The sequence below is a fragment of the Phodopus roborovskii genome, unplaced genomic scaffold, assembly GCF_943737965.1.
Source record: "Phodopus roborovskii unplaced genomic scaffold, PHOROB, whole genome shotgun sequence".
NCBI classification, from domain to species: domain Eukaryota; kingdom Metazoa; phylum Chordata; class Mammalia; order Rodentia; family Cricetidae; genus Phodopus; species Phodopus roborovskii.
This window is the reverse complement of record NW_026126622.1, coordinates 1175707-1192144: the sequence shown is the minus strand read 5'-3', so window position 1 is coordinate 1192144 and position 16438 is coordinate 1175707. Positions and strand designations below refer to the sequence as shown.

Sequence of the window (16438 nt, the reverse complement as noted above, 5' to 3'; positions counted from 1 at the left end):
TCATTTAGGGGAATGGGTATGAAAGAGAACACTGCCATGGGACTCCACTTGTCTCTAACCCTGTCCCCACCAGGCATGCAACAAAGAAGCTGACAGCTCAGGGTTGGTACCAGGACAGAGCCATTGAGCACAGACTGTCTACAGTGAAGCCTCACCCTGAAGGCAGTGGTGTAGGAGCCTGTGGTAGGTGACTACTCTCCAGGATGGAGCTCTCATTAAGGGGATTAGTGCCTTTTGAAAGAAAAACCAAGAAGCACTCATTGCTTTCCAGCATGTGAGGACATAGCAGGCAGAGGACATCTGTGCCGGGATGACCACCTTCTGCAGACAGCGACTCTATTGCCTCTCTGATTGTTGGGTTTCCTGGCTTCTAGAATAGCCAGGAATCAATGCTCTTGTTGACATGGTATCCAGCATGTGGAATCCGTTCTCATGGCCCCAGTGAGGAAAGGGTCTCACTAAGAAATGGAGTGCACTGGGGAGGAGGCTTGGTGTCCACCAGAAGGAAGCCCTTGCCAGCCTGGCCCTGTGTGGGAAGAGGTACCTTGGCACCCTCTAGTGAGGGCTGCTGGTTAGTGTGACTCATCCACAAGGGCACACATGCTACCCTTCCCAGAAAGAGGAGCGTCCTGCTGAGTAAACAGACCTGGAGGCAGCAGGGAGATCTGCCAGCACCTGGAACCTGGCATTGTCTTCCTTCCTTCCTTCCTTCCTTCCTTCCTTCCTTCCTTCCTTCCTTCCTTCCTTCCTTCCTTTCTGTTGTGTGTGTGTGTGTGTGTGTGTGTGTGTGTGTGTGTGTGTGTGTGTATACAGGTAGCCAAGGATGACTACTACGATGGAAGGGCTGAGCAGAGCAAGTGCTGCTCCTGGAGGAAATGGGTCAGCCAGCCAAAAATTATCATCTCAGAGATATTGGAAGAGATACTATAGCCCCAAAACTAGAGCAGAAGCTGAGGAAAGGAAATGACAGAGAAGACTGAGTGACACTGAGTGACAGGAGGTACCGCTGTCAAACTTAAAACACCGGGGCAAAGATGGGAAATCCATGCAAAGCAATTGCCCTGGTGTTCAGGGGGAAAGGTAGAGAGACAGATGGTTGGAGGGGACAGATGGACATCTGGACTGCATAAAGCAAGAAATCCAGATGTGCTAAGCACCAGTTTGGAGAGAATGAACAGACAAGGATTGGAAGGGAGGTATCCTGACTCTTATCATTGTTGGGACAGATCTTTCTGGAATTGAAGACTTGAACCAACTTGAATGCGTTAAGTTGCCTAGCTACAGAGGTCAGAAGTTCCAAAATGATCTTCAGAATCCCTGTGCATCTTTACACCACCTTCTCTCTCACCTACTCCACTGTTGTGTCTCTAATCTACATTGCCTGTATCTCTGTCTGTCTATCTATCCATCCATCTACCTATGTATCATCTACCTACCTACCTATCCATTCTGCCAGTTCTGTTCCTTTAGAGAACCCTAGCCAATACAAATGCAACAAATAAACAAACAAAAAAACCAAAGTCTTTGAAAAATTGAATGGAGATCATGGAGATGGTGACTGTCCATATACAAGGTTCTTCTTACTTCTGTCACCCACTTATTCATTTTTAGAGCTTTGTCCATTCTTGCTTAAGCAACCACAAGTCAATCTGATAACCGAAAAGCAACGTGAAGGGTGAGACGGGAGAGAATGACCTATATATGTAGGTCACAAGATACTGTACTTGGGTACCTCCAAGTGCAAGAGGACCACTATACCCTACATTTTTTGTACACCTGAAACTAGGAACCCACCAGGAACCCACGGAGGAATCTTGACAAAGATTCCTAATGATGGGGTAATATCTCCCTCATCTCCATCTTGCCCCATCCTATAATCCACAGTGGGAAAACCACAAAGTGGGGGAGGGAACAGTGTCCTCCTTATGAGAATCTGCTGTAGAAGCCCCAGAGTTCCAAGACTCTGTAGCTATACAGAGAAATCCTGTCTTGAAAAATGAGAGAGAGAGAGAATTGAAAACACATACACACAATTCACAAATGACAAGAATTAATACACATTTCTCAATATGTAGATATTCTAATATCTGACAAAATAGCCATGAAACCAAAAGTAGTCAGAAGAGATAATGACATTTCATACCCATTAAAACAGAATTTTACCAACAGACTGTTACAACCTTACACATATATGTACCAAATAGAGGGATGCCCAAATCCATAAAAGAAGCATTAGTAGAGCTAAAATCACACTGATGCTAACACAGTGACAGCTGCTGATTTCAACATACCACTTCCACTAACAGACAGGTCATTTGGATATAAATTAAACAAAGAGACACTAGAATGAAATGACACCATAAAACAAATTGACTTGACAGAGATCTATGCAACATTCCAGCAAACGAGGGAATGTTCTCCAAAATCAAGAATATATTCGAAGACAAAGAATGCCTGAACAAGTATAGGAAAAATTAATGGAATAAAGCTATATACAACAGCAATAAGAACTACAGAAAGTACAAAAATTCATGGAAATTAAAGAACACACTGCTGAATGATATTGAATCAAGAATGGAAACTTCAAAATTTTAGAATAGAATAAAAATGTAAATACAACAGGCAAAAATCTATGACTCTAATGAAGGTAGTTTGTGTTTTCTTTTTTTAAGTGCTTTGGTGTTTTGCCTGTGCATATGTCTGTGTGAGGATGCCAGATCTCCTGGAGTTGGAATCACAGACAGTTTTTAATCTTTTCAAAGAACAAACTCTTCATTTCATTGGTTCCCTACTTGGTCATGGTGGATGATTTCTCTGATGTATTCTTGAATTCAGTTTGCCAGTATTTTATTGAGTATTTTTGCATCGATGTTCATCAGGGATATTGGTCTGTAGTTTTCTTTCTTAGTTGTGTTTTTGTGAGGCTTGGGTACCAAGGTTATTGTGGCCTCATAAAAAGAGTTTGGCAATGAACCTTCTGTTTCTATCTTGTGGAACAGTTTGAGGAGTAGTGGTATTAGTTCTTCCTTGAATGTCTGGTAGAATTCTTCATTGACTCCATCTGGCCCTGGACTTTTTTTGGTTGGAAGTCTTTCGATGACTGCTTCTATTTCATTGCGGGTTATAGGTCTATTTAAGTTGTTTGTCTGTTCTTGATTTACTTTTGGTAAGTGATAGTTATCCAGAAACTTGTCCATTTCCTTTGAATTTTCAAGTTTTGTGGAATACAGATTTTCAAAGTATGACCTGAAAATTGTCTGGATTTCCTCTCTGTCTGTTGGTATTTATGTTCCCCTTTTTGTTTCTGTTTCTGATTTTTTTTTTTTTTTTTTTTTTTTTTTTTTTTGCTTAAATACAGATTTATTGCAAACCAACACCGAGGAGGCAGAGCAGCTTTGTAGGCTGGACACACAACTCTCCTGGGTCTTTGGACAGGAGATGAAATCACCCTGCTTTCCTCAGTCCTCAGCAGGTGGGATTTAGAGACCAACCTGTGGCTGTCATGTCTAAAAAGAGAAGACAGGCAATGTGCCAGCCTCAGTGGGTGGCTGAGCCAGGGCAGCTACTCAGGGCAAACAACTATCTACTTGGATGGCTGGGATTGAGTCCCACTGTGATGAAGACATGTGGATACAGTAGCCACCACCACACCATGCACTGTAACATGCCACAGGGATCACTCACAGAGCACAGGCTCCTGCCATATGGCCTACATCTAATACTGTTCCCCAGGCTGCTTTTTCTACACTGGCTTGTTTGTTGAAACAGGGCAGGGACAAAGGAGAAATACAATGCTGGAAACAAAACCATGCCAAAGGAAGGTAAGTTACCACAGAAGTGAAACACTGTCCCAAATAAAAAATGTAGGGCTCGCCCACTTCATTATTCCTTCTGGAGGACTACCCACAGGATAAGGGTTGAAGAGGAGCCAATTAGGATTACAAAGAAGACTGGAGATACATACACACCATGCGATTTCCTTCATTAGGTGGGACAGCTTGCATGGCACATCCTAGGACCTTAATGGAAATGTCGGGGGTAGGGGGAAGTAGCAAAAGTGTCCTGGGGATCTCGTGAATGTGACAAATTCTTTTCCCCTAAGGTGATCACTTTAGAGAGATTTCATCAATGACCAATGTCAAATCACAAGTTCAGACTTCAGGGTGGGTATTTGGGGCCCACTGCTCTCCTTTCACCATCCCCCTGGCCCTACCGGGACCCACACATTAACTCTCAGTATGGACTTCTTATAAGAGCCATCAGCTACCAACTGTAAACCAGAAATCCCTCAAATGACTGCAATGGACCAGTTCCAGTCTACACAGCTGACAGGAAGACTCTCGAAATAAGTCCTCAACCTGATCTTCCAGTGGTTCCTTCCAAGCAAGTGCAAACCACACTCAGCATAGGGCTATTTCGAGAGTGCAGACTGCCTTGGCTTTGGTGGGTCTTAATTCCCGCTGGTATATGGTTAGTAGAGTACAGAAACTTGTACACATACACCAAAACTGAGAGGCAAACAGAGATGCCATGCAGCAACAGACACAGACAGGGCCCTGTAAAGGATTGGGACACCTGGGTCCTTGGCCTTTGGTCAGGTCTTCACATCCTGGCTGAATGTGGTCTGCAGTCACAGAGGCTCTGAGCTCCGGGAAGCAGTCTGGTGATTGGCACAGGAGAATCTTCATATTCTTGGACTCATTTGTAGTTGCCTTCAAGCCAGTGGATATATTTTCCTTCCTGAGGCATCCATCAAGGCTGCATAGGGAGTGTGGATGACACAGTGTACCAATGAACTACTAACATGCTGTGGTACCCAGGCTCCATTGCAGCCCATCCAAGAGGAGGTCTTGTGGGGAGCAAGTGGTGGTAGCCAGGCTCGGTTCACTTCAACAAGAACCAAAGTAAGGTAGCCGCAGTCAGAAGGCAGACAACATCCTTGACACATCTGGGACAGAGGCCAGAACCTCAGACTTTCTCCCAACATCTCCAATAGGCAAACAGACCCCAATTTCTGCTGCTCTGACCATGAAGTTGAGGCTGGCTAAGTGTATTCACAAAGAGATGAGCAAGACTGAACACACACACACAAAGAGAGTCAACAAGCGAGGGTCCCACAGCAGCCCTAGGAGCAGCTCCAGAGCCAGGCTCCATCTGCCCTCATGCAAGTGCCGGGCCCCACACTCTTGAACTTAGCTTTGTCTGAGAGCCCAGCCATTCCTTATCCCCAGTCAGAAGACAAGCAAGCAGAATAGAGTCAAAACAACAGCAAGCAGAGAGAACAGGGGAGGAAGGAAATGTTGCCTGTAGTGGCTGGTTGCTGTGGAGACGGAGCATGTACTCCCAGTTTGCTGGGACATGTCCCTCCCTAATTTCAAACACCTTCATTTAGTGTTGGCCATAGTGATTGCCAGGCCCTGTACCTTCTCTAGAATAGTCTGAAGGTGCAAAGTCAGCACGGAAGGCCCTGGAGCATCATGAAAGAAAGAATGGTGAGGACTGATCAAGAGGATTGATTCCCCGGCATGCAGGGAGTGGAGGGGACGAGATCTCCACCTCCCCGATGATGAGGGTTTCCTTTCCTTCTGGTCATTAAAACTGAACAGCCCCAGGGGAGATGTTGAACATGGCCGGGTCGAATCGTTGACCACGGAAGGGAGAGCCTTCAGCATCCCACCCCTTCTTCAGCATCTCATGGACTTTCAGCTCGTGGCTCTGGGGCTTGCCCTGCAGCTTCTGGTGGTAGTCAAAGGTGAGTCTGTCCAGGACTGCCTAGTCCTCCTCATCCAGAGTGGCCATGGCCTTGTTGATCTTGTCGATGTCGATAGGCTCTTCTCCCTCCAGGATCGCACTCCACCAGTACTCCCCAACCTTGTTCAGGTTCACCAAAACACACCTGCCCGGCTCAAGGCTCCAGAGGGAGCTCTCCGTGTTAATCTTGTGGGTGAGTTTCCCTTCCATGAGGACACATTCTCCGTTTTCTTCTAGCATGGCTACTCAGATGGAACCATTGCTAAGGGCCACAGAGACCTGTTCCCCTTCACCACATGCTTGGGCACTGGTACCCTGACCTCCAGGTCAGTATAGTCTTGTGACCAGGTGTAGTTCTCACGGATAGCACCATTGTAACTGTCCGGATTTTTCTGGAACTGCTCTTGAATCCTGGGGAGCACAGGGGGTTCCTTAGGGCCTTCAGCAGCACTGCTAACAGTTCCTGGAGCTTCTGCCTCCTCCAAGCCATGGGCCACCTTGTGCTCAGGACCCTGTGGGCCTGGGGACTCCAACTTTTCTACTTCCCGAGGCCCGCTCAATTCTGCAGTAGCATCAATCTCTACCTCCTGCACTGGGACTGGCACGGTTTCCTTCTCGGCTGCAGCAGCTGCCACAGCCTTGGCCTCTTCTTCCTTTTTTCTAATTTTCTCTTCAAGTTCCTTCTTCCTTTTTTCATCATCCTGGCGAGCCATGTGATCAAATGTTTTAAAGACCTGCAACACTAGGGCCTGCCCGGCCCGGGCGGAAAGCCCATGCGGTCCGAAGGGTGGCGCAGCAGATGGTAGAAGTCGGTCTTGTGATACAGAAAGCTGAAGAGCACTCGCAGAAGTCCTGGACATTGCCCACGTGCTGCAGGATGCCCAGCAGGGCCTGGTCATACAGCTCAGCAGCCCCGGGCTCCATGCTCTGCTGCCCGAGGCTCGTTTCTGATTTTGTTAATTTGCATGTTCTCTCTGTGCTTTTTCGTTAATTTGGATAATGGTTTGTCTATCTTGTTGATTTTCTCAAAAAATAAACAACTCTTAGTTGCATTGATCTTTTGTATTGTTTTCCTGGTTTCTATTTTGTTGATTTCAGCCCTCAAGTTGATTATTTCCTGGCGTCTATTCCTACGGGGTGAATTCGCTTCCCTCTGTTCTAAGGCTTTCAGTTGCGCTGTTAATTCTCTTATGTGACTATCCTCTGTTTTCTTCATATGGGCACTTAGTGCAATGAACTTCCCTCTTAGCACTGCTTTCAAGGTGTCCCATAAGTTCAGGTATGTTGTATCCTCATTCTCGCTGAATATTAGAAAGTCCTTAATTTCTTTCTTTATTTCTTCTTTGACCCAGGAGTGGTGCAATTGCACATTGTTCAGTTTCCATGATTTTGCAGGTTTTTTGCTATTTGTGTTGTTGTTGAATTCCACTTTTAAAGCATGGTGGTCCAATAAGATACAGGGGATTCTCTTGTATCTGTTGAGGTTTGTTATGTTACCTAGTATGTGGTCCATTTTAGAGAAGGTTCCATGTGGAGCAGAGAAGAAGGTATATTCTTTTGTCTTTGGATAGAATGTTCTATAGATGTCTGTTAACCCCAGTTGAGACATAACTTCTGTTAGTTCTTTTGTTGCTTTGTTGAGTTTCTGATTTTTGGTCCTGTCTAGTGTTGAGAGTGGTGTATTGAAGTCTCCTACTATAAGTGTGTGGGGTTTTATATGAGCTTTGAGTTTTAGTAGTGTTTCTTTTACGAATGTGGCTGACTTTGTATTAGGGGCATAGATGTTCAGAACTGAGACTTTGTGTTGATGGATTTCTCCTGCGATGAATATGAAATGACCGTCCTCATCTCTTTTGATTAATTTTTGTTTGAAGTCTAACCTGTTAGATATTAGGATAGCTACACCTGCTTGCTTCTTATTTCCATTTGATTGGAAAATCTTTTCCCAACCCTTTACCCTGAGGTAATGTCTATCTTTGAAGGTAAAATGTGTTTCTTGTATGCAGCAGAAGGATGGATTCTGTCTTCGTATCCATTCTGTTAGCCTGTGTCTTTTTATAGGTGAGTTAAGACCATTAATGTTGAGGGTGAGTAAGGACCATTGATTGTTGATGCTTGTTTGATTTAGGTTTGTTGTTGGCAGTGGTATTGTGAATATATTAGTTCTGCTTTACCTTTGGTTTCTGGTGTAGTTGGAGTATCTGTTGCCTACATTTTTGTGGGCGTAGTTATCTTCCTTTGGTTGGAGTTTTCCTTCCAATACTTCTGTAGAGCTGGATTTGTAGATAGTTATTGGGAAAATCTGGTTTTGTCATTAAATATCTTGTTTTCTCCATCTATAGTGATTGAGAGTTTTGCTGGATATAGTAGCCTAGGCTGGCATCCATGTTCTCTTAATATTTTTAGAACATCCATCCAGGACCTTCTGGCCTTGAGGGTTTCCATGGAGAAGTCAGGTGTAATTTTGATAGGTCTGCCTTTATATGTTACCTGTCCTTTTTCCTTCGCTGCTCTTAATATTCTTTCTTTATTCTGTATGTAGGTGTTTTGATTATTATATGTCGAGGGGTCTTTTTTCTTTGGTCCAGCCTATTTGGGGTTCGGTATGCTTCTTGTACTTTCATGGGCATGCCCTTCTTCAGATTTGGAAAGTTTTCCTCGATGATTTTATTGAATATGTTTTTGGCACCTTTGAGCTGGGCTTCCTCACCTTCCTCTATGCCTATTATTCTTAGGTTTGGCCTTTTCATGGTGTCCCACATTTCCTGGATGTTTTGTGTTAAGGATTTGTTGGATTTATGATTTTCTTTGGTCGATGAATCTATTTCTTCTAGTTTATCTTCTGTGCCTGAGATTCTCTCTTCCATCTCTTGAATTCTGTTGGTTATGCTTGTGTCTGTAGTTGCCGATTTTTTGCTCAGTTTTTCTATTTCCAGCATTCCTTCCGTTTGTGTTGCCTTTATTTTCTCTATTTCAGTTTTCAAGTCTTGAACTGTTTCCTTCACCTGCTTAATTTTTTTTTCTTGGCTTTCTGTACTTTCCTTAAGGAATTTGTTCATTTCTACTTTTTTGTGTGTTTTTTCTTCCATTTCTTTAAGGGATTTTCTCTCATCTTCTTTGAGGGCCTCTATCATTTTTATGACGGTAATTTTCAAGTCATTCCCTTCTGCTTCCTCTGCTTTGTTGTTGGGTTCCATTCTAGTTGGTGTAGATTCCCTAGATTCTGGTGGTGTCATGCTTGTCTTTCTGTTGTTAGGTGTTCTCTTGTATCGTCTTCTTCCCATAGCTTCTTCCAGTAGGTACTTCCCCGGTGGGCTTATGTGGGTCTGAGATTCAATATCTGTAGCTCTGTGTGGTCCAAGCTCTCTAGGAGGTTTCTCCGCAGACAGGGGCCCAGGGATGGGGTCAAGGATGAGGATCCAGTAGAAGATACCAGCAGGTACTCACAGTGGTCTTGTAGAGATAGTCAGATCTCTGGGAGGGGCCTGGAACTCCAGCAGAGGACTGGAGGTGGGGTCAGAGACCAAGCAGGTGGAAATTACGGGTGGGCCCGTGTGGATAGTCAGGTCTCCTTTGTTCAGAGTTGCTCTGAGAAGTCTCCGAAGTAGGGTGGACTGTTGGCTCCACCCTCTGTCCCAGTGCTCAACCAGAGCGGCAGGACCGTGGGTAGGGTCGTAAATATGTTTCTTATACTGGTTAATGAATAAAGCACTGTTGACCAATAGGAAAGCAAGATAGGCGGGACTAGGAGACAAGGAGGATTCGAGGAAGTAGTAAGGAGGAGTCAGCATGGAGAGGCAGGAGAGAGTGAATGCCAGCCCTACTCTCCGGTAAGATGAGACCACGTGAAAATACTTAGGTTAATAGAAATGGGTTAATACTTAAGACAGAGCTAGCCAATAAGAAACTAGTAACTGACCAACAGAATTATATCTAAATACAGCGTGTCTGTGTGTTATTTGGGGCAGACATGGCAGTGAGACCGGCGGCAGGGGGAAAAACTACTCGTAACAGCACTACAGCACAGGGAATCCTACAACATGAAGGAGAAGCTGTGGACCCAGGGATCACGCCAGAGTTGATCTAGGTTAAGGCATCCAGGTGCCAGGAATCACCTACTTGTGGTAGAAGCTGCCAACTCAAGGATGAGGCTAGAGATGACCCACAGTAAGATGGCCAGAATCACAGGTCCCTTCACATTCAGTAGAAGCTTTGGACTCAGGGAGAGTGCTGGAGATGACCAAGAGTAAGGTGTCCAGGTGTATGGAGTCCTGTGGCAAGTGTGGGAGGCTGTGGAAGTGGGTATCAGACCAAAGCTGATCCAGGGTAAGGTGCCTGGGTACAAATTGTCACACTAGATTGTAGCAAAGTCAGGGACCAGACAGGAGTGTGTTGATCTTTGGATAGTGATCTGGTATTTTAGATTGTAGTAGACTCTCAGAGGAACCTCAGGGATAGATCCTAAATGCCAGTTCTAGAGAGAACAGCATCACAACCCCATTGCACTCAATCCTCTTCTGGATAGTGCATATACCTCCACTGGAAGAAAGGTAAATCGAGAAGGAAGGAATGGAAGGAGGAATGGAGGGAGGGATGGAGAGAGGAAAAAATACCTAAATCAACAAACTCCAGATGTGTAAGTACATCATAGAAACAAAAAAGAATACACCAAAACCTAAGACAACATGTCTCTAAAAATGACTAATCCCATTGTAATGGCCCCAATGAAAGCAACTTGGAAGAATGTCTAAGGAATTAAAATGAATGATTATAACTATGTCCAAATAACTCAAAGACATGTATATTCTCCAAGAGAACAAAAACAAAGAGCCAAATGAAACAAGGAAAGTCAATTCAAGTTATGCAAGTATAATTCAATAGAAAGAGTCTCTGAAGAAAAGCCAAACTAAAATAATTCTGGAAATGAAAATCTCAGTGAGGGAAAACCTCCCCAGTATGATGGAACATGCAGAAAATGGGTGTTTAGGGCTTGAAGGCAAGGTAGAAGAATTGATCATTCAGTAATGGTCAATGATCCTTTTAAAAAGGAGTTATTTTAAACACAATGAAAACTTCTCATTTTTGAACTATGGAAATAGAAGAACACTATCCTAAACCCATATAAAATATTTTCAGTAAGATCATGCAAGAGGGAGGGAGAAATGAATCAACTTAAAGAACACTTGTTGCTCTCCTAGAGGATCTGAGTTCAGTTTCCAGCACCAATGTCAGGCAGGTCACAATCACCTGTAACTCCAGCTCCATGGACTTCAGACACTTGCACAAGTCACACACACACACACACACACACACACACACACACACACACACGGTTCCTAAACCTAGAGAAAGAAGCCTATCCAGGTACAAGAAACACAGAATATCAGACAGTCAGGATCAGAAAAGAAAAATTCTGTAAAGTATTATAGCTAAACACTTACTACACTGAATGAGAAAAAAAAATGGTATTGAAAGCTATGAAAAAGGTCGAGTCACTTATAAATGCAGACCCATCAGAACAATAGCTGATTGTTTAATAGAAACCTTTAAAACCAGATGGGCCAGAGAAGACATGTTTTGAGTTCTTAAAGGACACACTCAGCAAAATTATTTATTACAATTGAAGGAGAAATGTTCCTTCATAGCTACTAAACCAGTAGGAACATTCCAAACTGAAAAGGAGGATAGACACACTCTCCTTCAGGAGACAAATAAGCAACATTAGACAGTTCATCTAAGAAAAAAGCACATAATCAACAAAGTTACAGGAGTTAGCACATCTTTCAATAATAGCTCTGAATATCAAAGGTCCTAAATTGCAGAGTGGCAGATAGGATTAGAAAACAAGATCCATCTTTTTGCTGCTGCCAACAAACTCATCTCACCACCAGACATAGACACACCTGAGAGTAAAATATAGGAAAAGGTGTTCCAAGAAAAAGGAACCAACAAAGCAGGCATAGCTACTTTAATACCTGACAAAATAAACCAGTCCAAAAATAGAGAAAAAGGGCGTCACTTCATATTCACCAATGGAAGAACCCACCAAGAGGGTACTACAATTTTAAACATATACATAGTACACTCAGGTGTATCAAGTTTCACAAAACAAACTCAGATTAACAGAATGCAGTAATTTTGGTGACTTCAACATCCCGTTCTCACCAATAGAGAGGTCATCTGGACAAAAATGGAACAGAGGAATGATAGAGTTAAATGACATCATAAGTCAAATGGACCTAGTAGAGATCTACAGAAATTCTACCTCAAACTTTCTCCAAATTGATCATGTCAGGACACCACATAAGACTCCACAAATACAGAAAACCCAAAATAATTTCCTGTATTTTATCTGACCACAGTGGAATAATGCTCTCTCTCTCTCTCTCTCTCTCTCTCTCTCTCTCTCTCTCTCTCTCTCTCTCTCTCTGTGTGTGTGTGTGTGTGTGTGTGTGTGTAAGCAACAGAAGCTAAAGACAGTATATGAAGTAGTGGACACTAAACAACACACTACCAAAGGATGAATCAATCAAGAATAAAATTAAATTTTTTAGGATTGAATGAAAATAAAAACACAGCATCCCAAAAATATGGGGTACAACAAAGGCAGTCCTAAGAAGAAAATATGTCCTGCTAAGTACTTACATGAAAACATCAGAAAGCACTGGGCATTGGTGGCACACACCTTTAATCCCAACACTCGGGAGGCAGAGGCAGGTAGATCTCTGTGAATTCGAGACCAACCTGGTCTGCAAGAGCTAATTCCAGGTCAACATCCAAAGCCACAGTTCTAGAAACCCTGTCTCGAAAAACAACAAAAAACAAACAAACAAATCAGAAAGCACAACAAACATAATGGTGTGTCTTAAGGCCTTGAATAAACAAGAATAGTTTATAGGGAGAAATAATCAAAATCAGGATTGAAAAATGCAATAGAAATGAAAAAGATAACACAAGAACAATCTCCCTTATCCCTAAATTCATGGAGCAGCCTAAAACTCCACATTTACTGCCTCCTCCCACAATACTCCTAGTTTACCATTCACTACCCATACAACATTCCTATTCTGGGGGTTATAATACCTAATGGGTCCAAGACCTTAGAAAAACCATGGAGGCTATATTCTCCACCTTCCCCATAGTCTCCAACTCCTATGCTGTGGTGGTTTGAAATAATGGCCCCCCATGGGCCCACAGGAAGTGGCACTGATAGGAGGTGTGGCACTTACCTGTTGGGTCTTACTGAATAGACCTAGTCTCCCTTTGGCATTTGTCTTTCAGACTTCCCAAAGACATTATCTCAACTCTTACACCTTCCTGAGAAGGAGTAGCCACAGAATGAAAACTCACCTCCCCCTCTCAACAGCCCCCTTTCCCACAGAGGAGGGAGATACAGCCCTCCAGATTGGAGATCCAGTTTACCTGGCAGAGGCCCTACTCTGCCCTAGTCCCCAAATGGACAGGACTCCACAGAATTATTCTCCCAACTCCCACAACCACTGAACTAGAGAACTTCCCATCCTGGATACACCACTCCTATTTTAAAAGATCTGTCCCTCATTCAGGGCAGTACCACCTAGATTTACATCGCTAAATCTCATTTGGCTCCTGTCCTCCCTGGAGCAGTCAAATGGAACAGACCCCAGTGCTCGGTTACTGCCTTCCACCCCTCCTCAAGGACCTTCAGAATGGCCTTAGTTGATGCTGGGATCCATTATGAACTGGGACTCCCCCTTAGCTGCCTGGAGACTGTGTGGCTCCAAGGAATGTTTTATCCATTACACTCCAGACCAAATCCAGTTTTTCCTTCTTTTCTTTCTTCAGTGATGCTCTGCAACCCCTGGATATTACCATTTAACTATTGTATTGCTTTTCTTCTCTTGGTGGACCTGCTTTCTCTCACACTGGCAGCTGCAGCTGGGGAGAGCAACTCCTCTAGCCCTCTTTCATCCGAGGATTGCTACAACTTTAAGGGTTATCTGGAGCCATTCCCTTCTCAATTGTAAAATGCTTTTTCTGTTACTCTCAGCCCTTACTTTGATTGCACACCTACAAAACCATTGCTCAAATATTTAAAAAAAAATCTTTTTTTTTAATTTTTAATTTTTAAATTTATATTTGTTAGTGCTCTGTCTGCATGACAGAAGAGGGCATCAGGTCCCAGTTACAGATGGTTGTGAGCCATCATGTGGTTGCTGGTAATTGAACTCAGAGCCTCTGGAAGAGGAGACAGTACTCTCAATCCCCTGTCTCACACTTCTTAAATGGGAGGTCACTTTGTTCTAAAATTCCAGGTAATAAAACTCCTGGGATCTGGAGAGGAAACTACAGCTTTTACATTGTTTAATAGGACAAGCCCTACACAGGAAGACACAGTTAGTGTCTTTCAGATAGTGTTATGACAGAAGCTAATTATACAGGTCTCTGAATCCTGTCTTGACTCCTTGTCAGCAGAAACAAGCCACATTGCAGCCATGTAGGATCCATTGCCTGCTGTTGGCTACAGCAGAGATCTGCTATGGTCCTTTTGGAAGAACGGTCTTGTTACAATTTTGCCATTCCTGGTGTCTGGTCTGGACTCCTTCTTCCAATGATTATATCAAATCAGTAAACATAACACCCTAGACATCTAAAGGGACATAGACCAGAAAAACAAGGAATGGTATGGGAAATCAAGCAAAAAATGCTTATAAAATGTGGGAAATGGATTTTGGTTTCAAATGGTAATCTGATAGCTAAAGGACCTCCCTTCACTGGCCATCCTCTGCCTGGAGTGAAGGCTGTTCATACTTGGATCTGTGGAAAGTCTAGACCCCTTTCCCAGGAATAAAATCCCCCCTCAGGAAAAAACAAAAACAAAAAACCCCAAAAAGCAAAACAAAACAAAACAAAAAACAAGCCAGCCAAACCCAAACCAATACTTGCAATCCCAATGTCCTCCTTCTTAAAATGCTTGCCCTCATAAAATGGTAGCCACAAAATGCTCTCTCAAGTTAAGCCTGATCTGCCTGAGAACAAAATAAGTTATGTACTTGAGTACAGACTTAACTAAAATCCCTTTAACCAACAACTCCACATCCCAGGCCTGCCTCTGGGCCCTGCCTGTACAAGCCAACTGTGTGGGATCGCATACCAACTTCTCACCAGGCTGATCTCTAATTCAAGAGCTCCCTGAATGTATCCTGTTTTGTATATCCCAATGGCCTCTTCTCCTGCTACCCCATCAATTGCCCCATGTGCCAAGCTGTATACTTTGTTCCAGATCTTATAGTCATCCGTGGGAAGAAAACAAACCATCACCTTATTTGAATCAAAGGGAATGAAATATTACTTCCACTGTTGTTAGGAGTAACCATGGCAGGGGCTGTGGGCCTGGAAGGAAGCCTCATTGGACTCCACCAAGTCCAATACAGCCAACTTTCTTAACAAATTAAGGCTGCTCTGACAATGGTACAGAACAGCAATGAAAAACTCCGGACCCAGCTGGACTCTCACTGCCATGGTATTATATAAAAAGGGTTGTTGTTGGTGGTGGTTAGATCTCATTATGGCAGAAAAGGGAGGAATCTGTGCTATGCTAGAGAATGTTGCTTCTACATGAACTTATCAAGTATATAAGGGAGAATGCCAGACAGTTAAAAGAAAGGAAGGACAGAATCATGAGCCAGACCACCACCCCTCCTACCCCCCACCCCCGCCCATCCAGCAGGACAGGGCTCTGGAGCACTTGGGGAACATGTATCATCTCCTTCTTTGGGTCCCTTATTATGATAGTTCTAGCTCTAGATTTTGGTCCTTGTGTTTTAAAATTCCTTTTTAATCTGTTGCAGAAAGAGTACAAGCCCTTATCTCCTCAACTGCCACTCAGCTCTTCTTAAGTGAGTGCTACCAACCCCTTACAGTCCTGGAACCAAATAAGCCTCCAAAAGCCAATATACAGATTTAAGGAATTGAGATACATCTAAAGGCAAAAGATCCCGGAAAACCACACTCTTTTTCTTTCCCTTACAAGGATCCCTTCAGCAGAGGGCAGTTAAGAAAGAATTGATAGCCCCTTTCCCACTTCCTTCCATGCCTCAGGGTCTGGAATAATGGAGCATCTCTGCTGTAGAAACAGGACCCCTGAGATTACAGCTGACCTTCCTCAATCTTATTGGCCAGACACAGCTCAGAGAAGAATGTTTTCAGATATAGCCTGTCTCCCAAAATAATCTGTCTTGCCTGAGCGACACCTTCCAGAAGAAGAAACCAAGGCCTACAGGTAGATCCATAGGAACTTCCTCTTTCCCAAGCCACTCACTTGCCTATCTACAGAGGCACAGCTAACTTTCCCCCCTTGAAAAACCTTCATTCCTGCTGCACAGTGCCTGACACACAGTCCCATCGATTGAGGTCAGGGCCTGCTTTCTTTCTTCCTTCTGTTTCCTTACTCTGTGCTCTGAGGATTTAGAACTAACATCTATGACACCTGGAATATCAGTCACACTCTAGAGCAGGCCCCATACCAAGGAGTAATTGGCCAACACAAATAGGACTTGATTTTTCTTTTTTAAGAAAGAGGGAGAGAAGAGAGGGGAAGGAAGAGAGAGAACATGAAGATGTGTGGGTAAGGAGGGAGGAAGGATTTGGGATGAGTTGGGGAAGGGATTGATATGACCAAAATATGTTGTGCACTATTATTAATAAA

The 16438-nt window shown here is 43.6% G+C and overlaps 1 pseudogene; it reads right to left on the bottom strand.

The window, feature by feature from the left end:
• Window positions 1-5523: 5523 nt before the first annotated feature.
• Window positions 5524-6675, bottom strand: LOC127238018 (nudC domain-containing protein 3-like; annotated as a pseudogene).
• Window positions 6676-16438: the final 9763 nt, after the last annotated feature.